At 41.1% G+C, this 19,693-nt stretch overlaps 1 protein-coding gene across 6 annotated transcripts in view; it reads right to left on the reverse strand.

Annotated features, from left to right (window-relative positions):
- SPATS2 (spermatogenesis associated serine rich 2) overlaps positions 1 to 9,641 on the reverse strand; it is a 156,883-nt gene extending 147,242 nt beyond the window's left edge. For 4 of the 6 annotated variants that reach the window (XM_086399621.1, XM_086399615.1, XM_086399618.1 and 1 more), the window contains exon 1: positions 9,337 to 9,641. The gene's annotated coding sequence lies outside the window, so the exon portion shown is untranslated. Of the gene's footprint in view, positions 1 to 6,766; positions 6,886 to 9,336 lie in introns of those variants that run through there. The other 2 variants (XM_086399617.1, XM_086399623.1) reach the window with 1 other exon arrangement.
- Between the last annotated feature and the right edge of the window lie 10,052 nt (positions 9,642 to 19,693).

Consider the following 19,693-nt stretch of genomic DNA (forward strand, 5'->3'; position numbering starts at 1 on the left):
GTACTCAGGTGGGTATATCTTTCCCTTTCTCCTTTGCCTTTAGCTTCTCTTCTTTTCTCAGCTATTTGTAAGCCCCTCTCAGACAACCACTTTGCTTTCTTGTATTTCTTTCTCTTGAGGATAGTTTTGGTCAACACTTCCTGTACAATGTTACAAACTCCCATCCATAGTTCTTCAGGCACTCTGTCTACCAGATCTAATCCCTTGAGTCAATTCATCACCTCCACTGTATAATCATAAGGGATTTGATTTAGTTCATACCTGAATGGTCTGCAGTCCAGGAGTAGCAGAGTTGGACACAACTGAGTGAGTGAACAACAACAACAATACCTGAACGGTCTAGTGGTTTTCCCTACTTTCTTCAATTTAAGCCTGAATTTTGCAAAAGGAGTTGATGATCTGAGCCACAATCAGCTTCAGCGCTTGTTTTTGCTGACTACATAGAGCTTCTCCATCTTTGGCTGCAAAGGATATATCAATCTGATTTCAGTACTGACCATCTGGTGATGCCATGCATAGAGTCATCTCTAGTGTTGTTGGAAGAGTGTGTTTGCTATGACCAATGTATTCTCTTGACAAAACTATAAGCCTTTTCCCTGCTTCATTTTGTATTCCAAGGCCAAACTTCCCTGTTACTCTAAGTATCTCCTGACTTCCTACTTTTGCATTCCAATCCCTAATGATGAAAACAACATAATTTTTTGGTCTGGTAGGTCATCATAGAACCATTTAACTTCAGCTTCTTCAGCATCAGTGGTTGGGGCACAGATTTGGATTACTGTGAGGCTGAATGGTTTGCCTTGGAAATGAACCGAGATCACTTTGTCATTTCTGAGATTGCATCCAAGTACTGCATTTAGGACTCTTTTGTTGTTTATGAAGTTCTTACGAATAAACTAAACATTAAAGAAACACTGATTTCGGCCAAAGATAAACTGATTTTATGCATATGTCTTCCTAATTTCTTGATTTGGGGGCATCGATCCAAAGTAAATTATCAATACTACCACAGTCTAACTTTTATTGACAGCAAATGATAGTTTTTTTTTTTTGCCTGCCACTCCTATTTGGAAAAGCTATGCAACATTTCCCTCCAACTCAGGTCACATGTACCAAAAATAATTATAATATTAAGTGCCTACTATCTGCACTCACTGATCTAAGTGTTACATAACTATTATAAATCAACAGTCATAACTCAACAAAAAGACAATCTAATTTAAAACCAGGCAAAGGACTTAAATAGACATTTCTCCAAAGAAGATACACAAAAGATCAATAAGCACAAGAAAAGATATTAAACATCACCAGTCATTAGTAAGGAAATGCAAATAAAATCCACAATACCATTTCATACCTACAAAGATGGCTATAATCAAAGAAAAAAAGGAAAATAACAAGTATTGGCAAAGATGTGGAGAAACTGGAACCCTCACGCACTACTGGTGAGAATGTAAACTAGTATAGCCTCTGTGGAAAACAGTATGGCAGTTCCCCAAAAAGCAATCTACGTGATTCAGCAATTCCACCCTCAGGAATAAACCCAAAAGAATTGAAAACAGGTATTCAAACAAAAAATGGTACATGAATATTCAAAGCAGCATTACTCAAAACAGCCAAAAGGCAGAAATGAAACAACTGCCAATCAACAGAAAAAATGGATAAACAAAATATGATATATCCATATAGTGGGATAGTATTCAGCTACAAAAATGAATGAAATACTGACACATGGTACAATATGGATGAACCTCAAAAACACTGTTACATCAAAGAAGCCACACACAAAAAATCACATATTACATGATTCCTTTTACTTGAAATATCCAGAACAAGTAAATTAGCAGAGATTGGTGGTTAACAGAGATGGTGCAGGGGATTGGAGGGAAGAGTGAGGAGAGACTGCATAATGGGTATACGGCCTCCTCTGGGGTTGATGTAACAGTTCTGGAACTATATAGAGTGATGATTGTACAACACAATGAATTTATTAAATACCACTGAACTGTATACTTTAAAACAGTTAATTTTATGCATTGTGGACTTCATTTCAGGAAGAAAAAAAAAAAATCCAATAGTCCTGACAATTCTGTGCAGATTCAGAAACACAGACAGGCTCAGAGAAATTACTTGACCAAATTCACAGAGGGAGTACTAGACAGAACAGCAGAGATTCAGAGCCAGATTTTTGCTCTTTTTTTCTTAATGTTGATAGCAAGTAGGACCTTTATAGCCCTTCTTCCCAACAATTAAAATTTTATTCCAGAGACTTTCCTGGTGGTCCAGTGGTTAAGAATCTGCCTGCCAACGCAGGGGACATGGGTTGGATCTCTGATCTGGGAAGCTTCCACACACCACGGGGCAACTAAGCCCGTGCACCACAACCACTGAAGTTCACATGCCTTAGGGCCTGTGCTCCACAACAGGAGAAGCCACTGCAACAAGAAGCACATGCATCACAATGAGGGAGTAAGCTCCACTCACTGCAACTGGAGAATAACATCACATAACAATACTGCGTAGTCTAACTTACTGCATCATCATAACATTACGGGCTGGCAGACAAATGACAAATGTCAAACAACTTTTAAAAGATCTTCAAGGAATTCCTTGGCAGTTCAGTAGACAGGACTCAGCGCTTTCACTGCTAGGGCTGGAGAACTATGGTCAGTTCAGGACCACTGCCCTGGTCAGGGAACTATGATCCTGAAAGCCATGTGGCATGGCCAAAAAATTAAAAACAAAAAAAGACCTCCATAAAATACAAGCTTTGAATAGTGAAAGAAGTGAAAATGATTACCCAACAAAGCTTTGTTTAAAGTACTGTCAACTTAACAAAGAATTAGATAGTCTTCTCAAGAAACCAAGTGTGTACTGACTGGTAAGATGTAACAAAACATCAAGTTTGCATCTGAGCTAAATGGCTGACTCAGTCTTTGGTGGTTCTGTACCACAGTACCACCTTATAGGACCATTCAGGTCCTATAATGCCTTAATTTCCTGTCATTCCATCATAGTTATAAATAAGCTTCACTGTTCCCATCAAATGTGAGGGAGCCTCTAATGATGAGATCCTTATCCTGAAGGTTTGTGCAGGACATGCAGGTAGGCTATGATGACAATTTACTTTATATAAAGATATAAGAGGTTATTAACCAAAGTCGGCTAAGAGTCACTTCCACTACACACTAGTGCACATTTTTAATCAATGTAACAGTAGAAAATACCAAGAAAAGCCAGCTTTGCCTGCTGATGCAGAAGACGGGGCTTCAATCCCTGGGTCAGGAAGATCCCCTGGAGGAGGAAATGGCAACCCACTCCAGTGTTCTTGCCTGGAAAATCCCATGGAAAGAGGGCTGGTGGGCTGCAGTACATGGAGTTGCAAACAGTTGGACACAACTCAGTGACTGAGCACACATGCATTGCTCTACTGATGGTAACCTTAAAACAGAAGCAAATCATTTGCTACTGGACAGATCACAGTACTCAAGAGAGCAAAGACTGTTGGTTTTACAAATAGGCCTTTCCAGTTCTATACAGGTCAATAAGAAGTAACATCATTAGCAGCATCTTCAAGTACAAAAGATATCTTCACTTATCTAACGTGACCCATCTATAATCCTATAATGGCTTCATCACAAACCTCCTTCTCCTCAATCCCAACACCCTTTAACCAACTCTAAAGAACACATAGACACAAACACATACTCCACAACCAGTAATCGTGTCATTTTGCTAATTAAGTAATATAAAAAAAAATCCTAACCAACAATCTAAGGTTGTCATTTAGGGTTTGCACTAGTAAGAATCGCTGTGTAACTCCTAACCACAAATTAGTCATAGGACAATGACTGCAGAGGCCTTAAGCTGGTGGCTATGTTCTCAGATCCTACAGAATATTTTAAGGCCTGGGGCTGCTGCAGAGTCAGTGCAGAAGATGCATGTATATTTCAGGAATCCAACACAATCAGCCACCATGGTAAATCTGAACATGAAGAGTAAATGCTGGCCTCTGGCCAATCCTTATATCCAGCAACCTAAAACGTTTGGATATTTAAAGTTAATGTCCAAAACTTTAAATCTTTTGGAGATATTTCAGAACCAACACACCACATCCACGGTAAGTGTAAACTCACTAAGATTCCGAAAGAGGCTCCCAGAAAATGGTATGTGAGCCTGAAGTCCCTTTGTAACCCAATAATCTCAAGAAGCAAGATGCAGGCATAATTAACCTCCTTGTGACAATTAGAAAAAATGAAATTGGAGGTTAGACCCCTCCTAAGAGACAGTTCATTGTCAGCCTGCAGCTATTTCAATCTACTATATTTGGTACTATGTGACAACTCTGTCTCTCTCAAATACATGAAGGGAGGGAGAAAAAATCGACTCAAACAGTATTTCCTGTATTACAGTTACCTTCCTGAAATATTTAAAGCATATAGTAGCACTCAAACTCTTTTCAATTAATAAAGGCTATAGAAGGTAAGCAATAACTAGCAGCTCATACATGTCCCTTGGACAGCAAGATCAAACTAGTCAATCCTAAAGGAAATCAATTCTGAATGTTCATTGGAAGGACTGATGATGAAGCTCCTATACTCTGGCCACCTGATGCGAAGAGCCAACTTACTGGAAAAGATTCTGATGCTGGGAAAGACTGAGGGCAGGAGGAGAAGCGGGGGACAGAGGATGAGATGGCATCACTGACTCAATGGACACGAGTTTGAGCAAACTCCGGGAGATGGTGAAGGACAGGGAAACCTGGCGTGCTGCAGTCCATGGGGTCACAAAGAGCTGGACACGACTGAGTGACTGAACAACAACAACATATATATAAAATATTCTGAAATGAAAAAAGTACCCTAAAATTTTCAACCAAAGGCAGCAAAGTGAACTGAAGATGATCTACACTACTGACACATTTTTCTTTTTTAATATTTATTTATGTTTTGGCTGCACCAGGTCTTACTTGCAGCACACGGGATCTTTAGTTATGGCATGTGAGCTCTTAGCTGCAGCATGTAGGATCTAGTTCCCTGACCAGGGGTTGAACCTGGGTCCCCAGCATTGGGAGTGTGGAGTCTTAGCCACTGGACCACCAGGGAAGTACCTGATTTTTCAAATATATATACAAATAACATTCTTAAGATGATCATCCACAGTTATAGGTATGACTAAAAAACCTTGTGTATAACAAATGGTCCCTTCCACACTGGATACGTTTCATACTTTAAAACAGAAACTCCTGTTTTCTTCATCAACTAAAGCTCCTACAAGATTTTCAAAAGTACTTTTACTGCTAACTTGAACTCTATTTTAAGGTGCTTGCTAGATGTCTTGATACAGAAATATAATTAGACAGAAGCTAAGAGAGAGCCATAAAAACTAGACAAATCATTTCCTGTGCAAGTGTCCTGCAAATTGGACAGAAAAAGTCAGTAGAGGAAACAGCAGCCCTCAAACATAAGGTCAAGTACTACCTTCAGGTGAACACACAATAAAATCACCATTTAAAAGTAAACAAAATAAATAAATAAATAAAAGTAAACAAACTTGGGCTTCCCAGGTTGCTCAGGGAAGGTAAAAAATCCACCTGCCAATGCAGGAAGTACGGTTCTACCCCTAGTCAGGGACAATCCCACATGCCTCAGGGAAAACAAAGCCCGACGGCCACAACTACTGAGCCTGTGATCTTAAGCTCAGGAGCCACAAATACTGAGCCCAGGTGCTACATCAACTGAAGTTCACATGTCTAGAGCCCGTGTTCTGCAACAAAAGCCACTGCAATGAGAAGCCCGAGCACTGCAGCTAGAGTGTAGCCCCTGATCCTTGCAACTAGAGAAAAGCCCATGCAGCAACGAAGACCCTGTACCACCAAAAAATAAATAAGTAAAATTATATATAAAAAAGTAACCAAACTGCCACAAAAACTTAAACATAGGATTATCATATGAACAGATATTGAACAGGTATTTGTACACTAATGTTCACAGCAGCGTTACTCACAATGGCCAAAAAGTGGAAACAACCTGTGTCCATTTATAGATGAATGGATAAAGGGAATGTGGTATATGCATACGATGGAATATTACTCAGCTCTAAAAAGGAATGAATTTCTGACAAGGTTAAAACACTGATGAACCTTGAAGACAATGTGCTAAGTGAAATAAGCCAGACACAAATGGACAAATACTATATAATTCCACTTATGTGAGGTACCTAGAATAATCATATTCCTAGAGACAGAAAAGTGCAATAGTGATTGCCAGAAGCTGGGGAAAAAGAAGAATGAAGAGTCATTCTTTAACAGGAATTTTGGTTTGGGACGATAAGAATGTTCTGGAGTTGAATGGTGGTGATGGTTTCACAGCAGTATGAATGGATTTAATGCCACTGAACTGTACACTTGAAAAAGTGGTTTAAATGATGTTACGTATATCTTATTACAATTTTTTTAAGTAACCAAGCAAGAATGATGATCAAATTTTGAGGCAAAAACATCAAGAAAAAGTGCTAAGAGTCTGCAACAGGCATGCTTCACTGTCATCCTCCGAGCCTAGATAACCTGCCTGAAAGTCAAGACCTCAGAACAGGAAGGATGGACATGGCATTTTCATATACTACAGATTTATATATCAGTATCATATCACTGGCATATGATAGAAAGATATATTAGAAGGTGAACTATATTCTATAGGAGGACATTTGCTAAATAATGAATGGGCTCCCCTTTCCAATATTTAAATCAGAAAAATATAAGCTTTACCTTCCAGTCTCCAATGTAAGCAGCAAGACAATCAGTTTTACTTCTAACAAAGCAGCATAGTGGATCCTAAAGAGTGACTTTAATTTTCCAGTCTTAATATGGTGTCTCTACAATGGAAACTGCAAGTAGCAATATAACAATAAAAATATAAACTTCTTTCACCACCATTACAAAGTTACTTAACCTTTTCCAAGCCTCATCTGAAAGATGAGGATGCTTACCTTATAGGATTATTTGAAGACCTAATAAAGTAACATATATAAAACACACTGAGTTCAGTCAGTCCCTAGAATACCTAACTGCTCAACAAATAAAAATTCCCTCACCTCCTGCAATTCACTAGTATCTGTAGCCTTTCCTGCTCCTGGATCAGCCGCCACAGGCTATGCTGATGTTTCGGCCATTAACCTCTGGCTCCTCCCTCAGGCCCCAGCTGTGTCTCTCGGTTCTAGAAGTTTTACTCCTGGTTTCTAAGAGGATCCTGTCTGTATTTAGAGATAATGCCAGTACCAACTGTGGACTCAACAGGTGCTTGGAGGGCACTTGAGCATTCAGAAGTTTTTGATTGTTTTCCAGAGTTAATTGGTTTTGGCTCCACAACTGGCTGTCTTGACTTCCACAAGGAAGAGTGCCACGTATGCAGAGTACTTCAGCAGTACACTAGACTAAACGGAAAATTAAGTGTGCTCACAGGACAAATCCTTAGCAAGAGGATGTTTTTGCCCATTATCTGGACCCCAGAAGATCTGTTAAATCACAGGGGCAATAAACCTTCAATAAACTCTGCAGATGTAGCCCATCAACCCAATCTTTGTCTAGATCACTGTACCAGACCAGGTTTCAACCAATTCATGCTGTTCATACTACAACCAAGATCAGGAGGAAAAAGCAGGTAGAACAACATGGAACACTTAAAGGAGTGTCCAAACAGAATGGGTATGAATTCAGTTTACTACTAGTTTTGTGACCTTATTAAATAGTTACTTAATCTCTGAATTTATAAAACAGGATATGATTATGAGGATTAAATGAGATGATACGTGGAAAGCAATCTTAGCACTTCATTATCACTAATAAGGAAACTGCACTCATTTCTTGCTTTGTTCAGTTTTTATAACAGAAGAAAAGTCACAGTTTAGATCATTCTTTTTGGACCTTTATAAAATAGCCTAATGCTACTATCTGAGGCCAAGCTGAGAAATATAAACTGAAAAATTTCCAGAAATCTTAGATGAGTCAGCAAAACTTAATGCCTCAAAATAAAAGGCTTAATATGTCCATATTAATATGTCATGAATATGTTTATTTATGAGCACATAATGGTAATTACAATTTCAAAATCAGCAATCTTGTATCTAGCATCATCCAAAATTTGGTCTGGAAATCCAAGTATCAAGGAAATGCAAAGATCATACATAACTGCCGAAATACTTCCCCACAATATTTTCAAATCACCTGAATTCAAACTGGAAGGTACAAAATAGCCTGATAATTCGAAATCAGCATCAGGAATTTCTGGTGACAAAACCAAACTCTCTCCCATAATCATAAAACCACTAGCAGACGGTACATGATCATTTCTCAGTGAGAAACTGTAATTCTAACAAAGTACAGATAACTCAGATTTTATCAAGGCTGTTCATCTTTCGATGAACAAATTCTTGGTTCTCCTCCAAACACCCTAAACTCTGCATTATCAATAACCAAACTCAAAGCAAGATGCCTGTTTCTAGTGACCTGTCCTCTCCTGCTTCATAAACCGCAGGTAAATTACATACCTGTAATTTAGGGAAGGGAAATAAACATTACAGGCATGTTTTATCAATGAAATGAACTATAAATGATAACCAAATTATTAAAAGAGCAGCCTGTACTCCTTAGCAGAGGGACATGCCAGAGAAAAATCCACCTTCTAAAAGAACCCAGTCATCCTGGATGAATTAGGAGAAAAATGCCACTCCAGTCCACCTAACCTATACTCTCTAACTGGACTTATTCTTCTGCTTTAATTCAAACCCAAACCACATCTATTTTATGTGTCTGCCCCTCTTGGCTATATTTTCCGTCCCGTTTCCCGCTCCCCACCCCACCCCAATTCCAAGAATGCCCTCCTCTCTCTCATTTTCAAATCCCACTTTGCCCCCCAAATCCTAAGGACCTCGGAGACCCACGTAGATGACCTTACGCATTTGCGATGAATTTCCAGTTCATTGTACTTCTCACACCAAATGATCGATTCTTTCATTTCTTTCGACCTCTCGTTGTTTCTTAAAACCCAGTACCCCACACACGCTCACATCAGAGTCCCCCCCTCACTCCATTGTTTCCCCGGCCTATGCCTCTGGAAACCCCTCAACTCGGAACCGTGTGCTTCGGACCGCCTCACTGACCCCAGAAACCTTTCACCATCTGGGCACTCTAGGTCTCAAAGGGTTCACGTCCCCTACTCTCGGTACCCCCACCCCCAACAACTGCTCCCTCCCCGTGTGCCTTCCCTCAAGCCCGCTCTCTGCACCTCCGTGCCCCGCTTCATCCCTCCTCCACTCCTCCACCAGCACCCAGAGCCTCACCTATCCCGGGCCCCCGCAGTCGCCGCGTTCCCAGTTCCGGCTCTGCGTCCCGGACGCTCTGGGGTCTGAGAAGACGAAAGGAGCTCCTCTGCCGCCTCCTCCTCCTCTTCTAGAGCTGCAGCCGTCGCGCTCCTCCCCCAGCTCTCCCGGAGCCGGACGCCGCCCCGCCCCCACCGCCCCTTTCTCTGCTTCCCTCCTCGGCCGGGCGGCGGGCTGGGAATCGCAGCCGCGGCTGGGGGCCTGAGTGCCAGCCGACCCACACCGACCTCGCCGGGGCTCGAGCTCTTCGCCCCGCCCCGCAGTCCGCTCGGGCGCGTGCGCGCCGGCTAGCCAGCGCACAGGGCGCGTGCTCGCGCCAGCGCGAACCCGGCGCGCCGAGCTCGAGGCCGTTGCAGCCAACCGGCCCGCGAGTGAGGCCCGGGCGCGAGGCGGCCCCGCGAGCCGAAGACCCGCGCGCGGAAAGGCGCGGGACGAGGGGTGGCCTCCTGTCCGTCGGGTTACAGCTCCTCCCGCTACCGGGTCCCTCGCGCCTCACACCGCCCTGTGGATCGCGCGCCCGAGTTGAGGAAGCTCGGGCGTCGCCGAGAATCGGGAAGAACGATGCAGGGAAGGGATTGGAAGAGTGGGTTGGAGAACAAACTAGATGGGAGTCGGGACGGGTGTGGGACACGAGCTCGCAGCCGCGTGCAGAATGGCGAGTCCCAGAAAGAGCCGGGCAGCGTTGGGTGGGGGGGACAGCGCGCGCTGGGAGTAGAGGGCCCGAGCTGGAACTGCCGGAAAGAGCCGAAACTCCCCCGGAGGTTGCCGAAGGCGGCCGCCTCAAGGGGCTCCGCTTGAGGGGCTTTTCTCTGGATCCCGGCCGGGACTCTTGTCTCCCAGACGGCTGTCCTTTTGGCGCTACGACTTCTCCCCGACGACTTAACACCACTTTCCATTTCACCTCCTTCCCGTCCCGAGTTTTATTCCAGAAGGCTATTTCAGAACCACCAGCTGTGGGAAACGCCCGGACGTCCGGACTTCTTTGCCGCTCAGCCTCCTGGGAATCCGTAGAGGCTGCTGTGGGGTGGTGGCGGGAGGATGCGTGTCCCTGGCCTGGTGCAAGATAGCTTTGGGAGCAAGTTGAGGGTTCGCTGCCACGTTCACCAGATACACCAAGTCCATTTCTGTGTCGGTTTTCTGGTCTACTCGGTTGTCTGCATCCCTCTACACGGCTGTGGTCAGTCACATTGCCCGTCGAATCTGTTAAACACTCTTATTCGAGGTTAGATTCCCAAGCACCCCAGGGCCAGAACCATCTCTTAATATTTGTGCACCTTTCTAGCCAGTTTCCTCCATGAATGAAGCACTCACCCCACTGCCAACTGGTCAGGAGTAGCTAGAGGGTGAGCATTGAATCAGCATTGAAAAGGTTAATCAGAGTCTGTCCCCATGTTCTCTTTTGAGGGCCAAGTATAAGGGGCTCTAGCCAGGCACCAACCACAAGCCAGAGAGTGTATATGGGAGTGTATAGACACCACAGGCATAATGTAATTTTGGTCCCCACAGGTTTGTTGTTGGAGTGGCAGTACAGGTAGATCTCTACAAAGTCATCTATCTGGTCCTTTGGTTTTTAATTTTGGATGGAGTGGAAGGGCCAAAAATCCTCTAGAGCCCACTGACCCTTGATTAATAGTGTCTAAGCTAATCCAACCACATCATTTACAGATCTAGAGAAACAGATTAGGTCATCCAACTAGTTAGGGCACTACACAACGTGTTGCTTACTACTGCATCTACTTTCAAAGATTCAAATAGAAGCAGACCATCCAAATATCTGCTCTCTTTTCACTGACCACCCAATGAGTAGGAGACATTGTTCTAGGGGTGGGCCACTTACACAGAATAAAACTAGATCACTATCCTCAAGTAGAGTATCCAGTTGTAATGGAGGATGAAAGCTATTAAATAACTATAACCTGATGGTAAGTGCTAAAACAGAAAAGTGCAAAGTAGGAACAAAGAGGAATGTGTGAGTAATTCTTCCACAATTCTGCCTTCCCATACAGTGTAGGAATGGGATGATATCAGTTCAGTTCAGCTCAGTCGCTCAGTCGTGTCCGAGTCTTTGCAGCCCCATGAATCGCAGCACACCAGGCCTCCCTGTCCATCACCAACTCCCAGAGTTCACTGAGACTCACGTCCATCGATTCAGTGATGCCATCCAGCCATCTCATCCTCTGTCATCCCCTTCTCCTCCTGCCCCCAATCCCTCCCAGCATCAGAGACTTTTCCAATGAGTCAACTCTTCATATAACCCTGGTTAATAGGAAACTTCATACTAAAGAATGAGACCTAAACCAATAGGATCCAAGATCTTATTCTATGACTGATTTCACCAACCAAAAGTCATTTGGGTAACACCTTTGTTACAGGGCCTGATGCTGCTGCAAAATATAATTTCTTCCTTGGGAGAAAAATTAAATCATCACTTGGAAACCATAGTCTGTTAGGAGAGACATGATGCCTTTCCTAAAAGAACCTGTGGTCTAATGCAAGAGAGTTTTTATATGTGGATATCCCACTTAGAAGGGGGGTGGATAGAGGAGCATGCCTAGGCCAGATCTATGAGAGCTGTCAAAACATCACTGGACACTGAATGAGATGGAATCATATCTCCTCTAAGCGAGAGTGCTGAGTGTGTTTGAAAGGAATAGTTTGCCAAGTCCCTGGGGTGACAGGAGGTGTAGGCTCTTCACAAGGATTTAACTCAAAAACTAACGGCTCTCCCAGACGTGTGGGTCACGTAGAGCATTGTTTTACTGAGTGGAATTTGCAAGAGGGGTACTGAAACTCATGGCCCATCTTTTTCCATGCAGCACTCAACCTCTCTCAAAGGATACTGAACAAATGCTTCAAAAATACCTTTTACCTGGGCTATAAAGATTAATTTTATCATTGTTCTTTATACTACATATACAGTTTTCACTTTATATGGTACACAATTAAGTGATCATTGCCTGCTTTAAAACAGTGGCAAATTGTTTAAAATCTACTAATTATATTGGAAGAAAGGAAATCCTGTAATAAATTCAATATATAATACTGTGACCTACTCTGAAGAAACCACAAAAACAACCAAATTTTTAAAATGATTAGAATAACTGCTAAGGATTACAACAGAAGACTATTTAGAAAAAACATCCATATATCTTAGTTCAGCCTTAAGGGAAATGATTTATCCCAGGTTACCTAATGACTGAGGCAAATTAGAACTAAAGATAAACCACGATGCAATCGTCACCTTGGCAGATATATGCTGCAAAAATTAACATGACCTAATTTAATATATTTTCCAATAGACCCTTGTGATTAGAAATTTTAGCATGTTTTTCTTTGAGTCGATATTCTATATCCGAAGTGACTGATTGTCAGATTCCATGTTTTTATTAGGGGGGAAAAAGAGGTTAAAGTCTCTGATGACTAAAGCTGATGCCACAAACCACAACAAGCATGAAGACCAGCAGAGAATATCTCATCAGGGTGTACTTTTCCCTTTGCTTGGACTACCTCTGATCCCTAAGAATATTCATGTTGGTAGCCCACACTGTGTGTCTTAGAAACGTAGTTTTGTGCATGCTGAATAGATGTTATCTAAAAAAACTATTCCAGGTCCAAATGAGTTTGGGAAAGGCTTGGTAAAATCAAAATAAATTGGTTTATTGTAAAGCAACTATACTCCAATAAAAATTAATTTTGAAAAATTCAAAATAAATTAGTTTCCTTCCAGGAGCATTTAATATGGTAATGTGTTTTTTTAATATTGAAGGGAATGCAGTATATAGTATGCAGCTTTCCCCCAAGGAAACTTTTTTTACCCAGGAGACTTCTGTGTAGGATTAATGTTTCTTTGAACATCCACTCTATAAGATTCTACTAGAAGGATTTGATTAGGTTGGAATTTCCTGTTTTATATATAACAAAACTGAGGTTCAAAGACATGGGTAACATACCAAAATTCAATTGTGTATCAGATGTTTAGAGCCTTAAATTATCAAAGGTTGAATCCTTATATCACAAAATTAGTGACAATGTCAGAACCAAAACTCAGATTTGAAACAGTTGCAGGTTCATTAAAAATTTGAAATTGATCTCTAGTGAATTTGTTTCTATGTAAGAAAAATATAACTAATACTGCTTTACTGTAAGTTCATTCATGGAATTTTAGCATGTTCTTTCATCTATACAGTCTGTCACCATTTTTTAAAAAGTGATAATGCCACCCTCTGTAAAATGTTTTAGAGTTTATAAAGTGCCCTCAACACATCTTATCCGAATGTCTCAACATCCCTGTGAGGCAAGCATCACTGTCCTCATTTAACAAACAAGGACATCAAGCCTCAATTGTTAAATAGCAGGGGTTTGTTTGTAGGAGAGGAAGGTCTATTGCAGCGCCAAGCAAAACGAATGGGTGGCTCATGCTCAAAAAAACCCAAACTCCCTTAAACAGAAATTTAGCATATTTAGTAAAGGTCCTGTTACTTGCATTGAGGGAAGATAGTCCTTCTGTCCTTCAAGCTAGGCTTCTGCAGTGTGTGAACCAAGGACTTCCAGATGTACAGGCTGTGTTTAGAAGAGGCAGAGGAATCAGACATCAAATTGCCAACATTTGCTGGATCAGAGAGAACACAAGGGAATTCCAGAAAAACATCTACATCTACATTGATTACACTAAAGCCTTTGACTATGTGGATCACAACCAACTGTGGAAAATTCTTAAAGAGATAAGAATACCAGACCATGTTAACTGTCTCCTGAGAAACCTGTATGAGGGTCTAGAAGCAACAGAATTGGACATGGAACAATGGACTGGTTGAAAATTTTGGGGAAAGGAGTACAACAAGACTGTATATTGTCACCCTACTTATTTAACTTATATACAGAGTACATCATGCAAAATGCTAGGCTGAATAAATCACAAGCTGGAATCAAGATTTCCAAGAGAAATATCAACAACCTCAGATATGCATATGATACCACTCTAATGGCAGAAAATGAAGAGAAACTAAAGAGCCTTTTGATGGGTGTGAATGAGGAGAGTGAAGCCAGTTTTAAGCTGACTTAAAACTCAACTTTCAAAAAACTAAGATCATGACATCCAGTCCCATCACCTCATGGCAAATAGATGGGCAAAAAGTGAAAGCAGTGACTGATTTTAATTTCTTGGGTTCCAAAATCACTGCAGATAGTGACTGCAGATGGTGACAACAGCCATGAAATTACAAGATGCTTGCTCCTTGGAAGGAATGCTATGACAAACCTAGACAGTATATTAAAAAGCAGAGACATCACTTTGCCAACAAAGTCCCATATAGTCAAAGCTATGATTTTTCGAGTAATTATGTACGGATGTGAGAGTTGGACCATAAAGAAGGAGGAGTGCCGAAGAATAGATGCTTTCAAATTGTAGTGCTGGACAAGTCGCTTGAAAGTCCCCTGGACAGCAAGGAGATCAAACCAGTCAATCTTAAAGGAAATCAACCCTGAATATTCATTGGAAGGACTGATGCTAATGCTCCAATACTTTGGCCACCCAATGCGAACAGCTGATTCATTGGAAAAGACCCTGATGCTAGGAAAGATTGAAGGTAAAAGGAGAAGGGGTTGGCAGAGGATGAGATGGTTAGATAGCATCAGCAACTCAATGGACATGTATCTGAGCAAACTTCAGGAGACAGTAAAGGACAGGGGAGTCTGGCATGCTGCAGTCCATGGGGTCACAAAGAGTTGGGCACGACCTAGCAACTGAACAACAGTCCTTCAGTACAGTCAAAGAGACCAGACTCAAAAACATGAGATACAGAATGATTATATGGCAACATGTAAGAAAATGCTTGATAGAACAGTACAAAGTGGACACGAATTCTGAAGGAATTCAAAGAGGAAAGATTACTGGAGATGGACCTAATCAGTGAAGGCATCATTTAGAGATAGACCTTAAGCTGGATCATAAAAGAAGTATAAAGATTTGGATTAGCAGAGGAGAAAAAGAATTACAGAAGACTGACATCAGCAAAGACATGAACATGAGAACAAGAAACACACTGATGGCAGAGAATTAGAGTTTGAAGGGAGATGGGTCTGAAGTGATCAGTCTCTTGGCTGTACAAAAAAAGTCGACTGCTAAGAGTTCCCAGTCACACAATATAAAATGAGCAAGTGCTTTCAACTCAAATTACATAGAAAAGCAGTAAATACACTCTTTATTGTGGACCCCAGGAATGAAAGGGAAGATAGCAAGAGAAGCCAATGGACTTCTCTGGTAGTCCACTGGTTAAGAACCCACCTGCCAGGGACACAGGCTTGTCCCTGGTCCAGGAAGATTTCACATGCTGCAAGGCAATTAAGCCTGTGCACCACAACTACTGAGCCTGCACTCTAGAGCCTGTGCTCCGCAAGAGAAGCAACTGCAGTGAGAAGCCCTCACACCCCAACCAGAAAGTAGCCCCACCCCCACCATCCGCAACTTCAGAAAGCCTGTGTGTAGCAACACAGACCAAGCACGGCCGAAAATAAATAAATAAATAAAATTTAATCTTTTTTTTAAAAAGAGAAGCCAAGTTCAAACTGGTAATTATAGGTAGGAAGGAGAAGCGGGGGAGTAACATGAGCCTCAGTGGCCCTCAGATCTGTGACTGGGAAATACATGAATAGACGACACCTAGATTTCCTCTATACGCTTCCCATTCCTTTCCTGACAGTAATTCATTTGAAAGGCGCCTGACCTATTGATGGTCAGAAAAATGTCCCTTTAAGTGATGCTTGCAAAGCCAGGCTCTCATGCTAAGTTAGTCACTGCCCAGCAGAGGATGTTCCCTGCAACCCTTCTTATCCCAAAATGGAATTAAGGTCTGGCACAGAATGGGTTTTAAAATCATTCCCTTCCAACTCTTCCCACAAAGGGCACTGCTCTATTCTGTTGAAACTTATCAGTGAAGTTTAAATCCAGGAAATCCAAGGTCTTGCTGAAAATTATTAATATAATAGTTTGCAAGTAGCAGATGGAGGAAAGGTGGAGAAAAAGAGAATTGGGAAGAAAGGAAAATGAAGAAAGCAATAAATTATTGAAATATAACCTCATTTAGCGGGAACCCTAGGTAATTTTTCTGCATTTGTTGTTAGAACCCACCTGAGCTAAACAAACAAAACCTGTTAACTGAACGAGTTTCAATCCCTTGCCACTAAGAGGAAGAGATGGCAAGGAATATGAAGAGAAGCCAAAAAATCAGCTTCTTGGGATATGAACTTCAAAAACCAAAGCAGGGGCATGAAATTTGTGTTCAAGCAAAGCTCTGAGATTACCCCCAGAGTTTCTCAAAAGATCAAATGACATCTACAAAACATTTAATTTGAAGTTCAGTTTCTCTAACCTTCCCAACAAAGGGAGGGGACTGAACTCCGGTAATGAACCGACTAAGGAGGTACTTAGTTGCAGATGGTGACTGCAGCCATGAAATTAAAAGACACTTGCTCCTTGGAAGAAAAGCTATAACCAACCTAGACAACATATTAAAAAGTAGAGACATTACTTTGCCAACAAAGGTCCATCTAGTCAAAGCTATGGTTTTTCCAGTAGTCCTGTATGGATGTGAGAGTTGGACTACAAAGAAAGCTGAAGGCTGAAGAATTGATGCTTTTGAACTGTGGTGTTGGAGAAGACTCTTGCGAGTCCCTTGGACTGCAAGGAGATCCAACCAGTCCATCCTAAAGGAAATCAGTCCTGAATATTCATTGGAAGGACTGATGCTGAAGCTGAAACTCCAATACTTTGGCCACCTCATTGGAAAAGACCCTGATGCTGGGAAAGACTGAAGGCAGGAGGAGAAGGGGACGACAGAGGATGAGATGGTTGGATGGCATCACTGACTTGATGGACGTGAATTTGAGTAAGTTCCGGGAGTTGGTAAAGGACAGGGAAGCCTGGTGTGCTTCAGTCCATGGAGTCGCAAAGAGTTGGACAAAACTGAGCAACTGAACTGAACTGAACTGAAGGAGGTACCACCACTAGATTCTTAAAAAAAAAAAAAAAGTGAAGGGACATAATTTACCCTGTGACAGCCTTAAGGCGCCATCTGCAGTTCTCATCGAATACTGCAATAAACCCAGACCTGCTGGCTTGTTAGGGCCACACACTCACTGTTAGAGAAAAAAAGAAAACAAAGAAATACTAAATTCCAGCCAGGGAGTCCTCAAAAGCCTCCTAAGTCCCAGAGTAGATGAAAACTCAGCTTGAAGACACAGTGCCTAGGAAAAGTCCTAAGGGCCTTAGCTGGCTATAAGCTCCATGAGAAACCACCCCCCTCCAAAAAAGCTAATAAATTCTTAGACTGCTTGATATAAAGGATGATATATTGTCCAGACCTTGAGAACTTAATAGCTCCACAGTACCTTGTTCTGTCTGAACACATCTGAGAATTGCATTTAGTTCTGGGCACCACAATTTAAGAGCAATATTGACAACAGTCATAAAAATGTTCATACCCTTTGACCCAGTAATCCCACCCATGGGAATTTATTCTGAAATAATTCAAAAGAATAGATGAATTAGAAACATGAAAATATTGATGCAGCATTCTTTATAACAACAAATATGTATCAGCAAATATATATATATATATATATATATATATTAAATGTCTCCCAAGAAGGGAATATTACATAGCATTAAAGTATAATTATGCTATTTGAAAAAAAGTAAAAATATAGAATAATAATAATGCATGCTGCAACATGGATGAATCCTGAAAATAGTATACTAAGTGAAATAAGCCAGACACAAAAGGAAACATTGTATGATTCTATTTGCTTAAAAGGTCCAGAATAGGCAAACCTATAGAGACAGAAAGTAGATTAGTAGTTGCCAGGGTCTGGTGAGAGGAGAGAATTGTAATAGGTATGGGATTTTGTTTTAAGGTGGTTTAAAATGGTCTGGAGTCAGTGTTGATGACTTTACAACCTTATAAATATACTAAAAATCACTAAATTGTATACTTTAAAAGGGTAAATTTTATGGTATGTGAATTATAGCTCAGTAAAAAAATATTTACATACATATGACATCTTCCTAGTAATATATATCAATGCCTATGATTTAGGGAAGGGAAAGACTATAAGACTATATCCCTGATACAATATGTACATTTATGGATGAGGACTAAAAGAGAACATGAATAAATGAAAACAGAGTTTGATACAGGTGAATTTTTGATTGGGGGGTGGCCATGATATTGTTCTTTGAGCAAGTAAATATTTTATTTTTTTTCCACGACAGTGTCCACAAGAGGGCAGAGAGATGTGAAACCAAACTATTTAACACAAGCCTCATCCAAACAGTTGGAAACCCAGAATCCAGTGTTGAAAGCAATCTTAAAGGTTATCTAAATTCAACTTCCTCACCTAACAGAGAAAAAACTGAGGCCCATAATGGTAAAGTGGCTCATTCTAAGTCAGCAGGCTGGTCATGCAAGAGGCAGAAGGAAAACCCCATCTTCTCACTTCATCCATCTCTTTCTATCAAACTACAGTGCATCCTTAAACAAGACAATGTTTAATCTAGAAAAGGGAAAATTTAGAGGGACATGAAGGGAAGGGCAAGTTCTTATCAAGAAAGAGTTTCTGGAACTTCCCTGGTGGTCTAGTGGTTAAGACTCCTCACTCCCAATGCAGGGGGCCCCAGGTTTGATCCCTGGTTGGGGAACTAGATCCCATATGCTGCAACTAAGTGTTTGCATGGTGCAACTAAGACCTGGTACAGCCAAATAAGTGAATAAATAAATAAATATATATATATATATATATATATTTTTTTTTTTTTTAAGGTTTCTTAAAGGCTTTTATTCTTTGTAACAAGAATTGGGAAATCTAGAAAGAAATTTCAGGGAAGCAAATTTCAGTGCAATAAAAGAACAACAAAATACCTATGGCTGATTCATGTTGATGTTTGGCAGAAAACAACACAATTCTGTAAAGCAATTATCCTTCAATTAAAAAATAAATAAAATGTTTAAAAAAGAACAGCAATTAAGGATGCCCAAAAGGTGGGACACATATGGGATTTCCAATTAATTCAGAAGCCAGAATGGTCATCTCTGGGAAGATGGTCATCTCTGGGTCATCTCTAGACCTTGCACTGCACTAGATGAGTACTTGGGGGAGAGGCTTTCTCAGTTTGCTTCCAACTTTTTAAAGGTTCTGTACACTTTTATTTGTAGGAGTGGGAGAATACAACATCATTGGATTTCATTTACATCAACTCAGGTAGAGAAAAAAAGATCTCTCACCTGCTAATATCTTAGTTGGTTTTTTAAAAATAATTATTTCA

The sequence above is a fragment of the Bos grunniens genome, chromosome 5, assembly GCF_055505025.1.
Source record: "Bos grunniens cultivar Pamir isolate PY7600 chromosome 5, Bosgru_T2T1.0, whole genome shotgun sequence".
Lineage (NCBI taxonomy): Eukaryota > Metazoa > Chordata > Mammalia > Artiodactyla > Bovidae > Bos > Bos grunniens.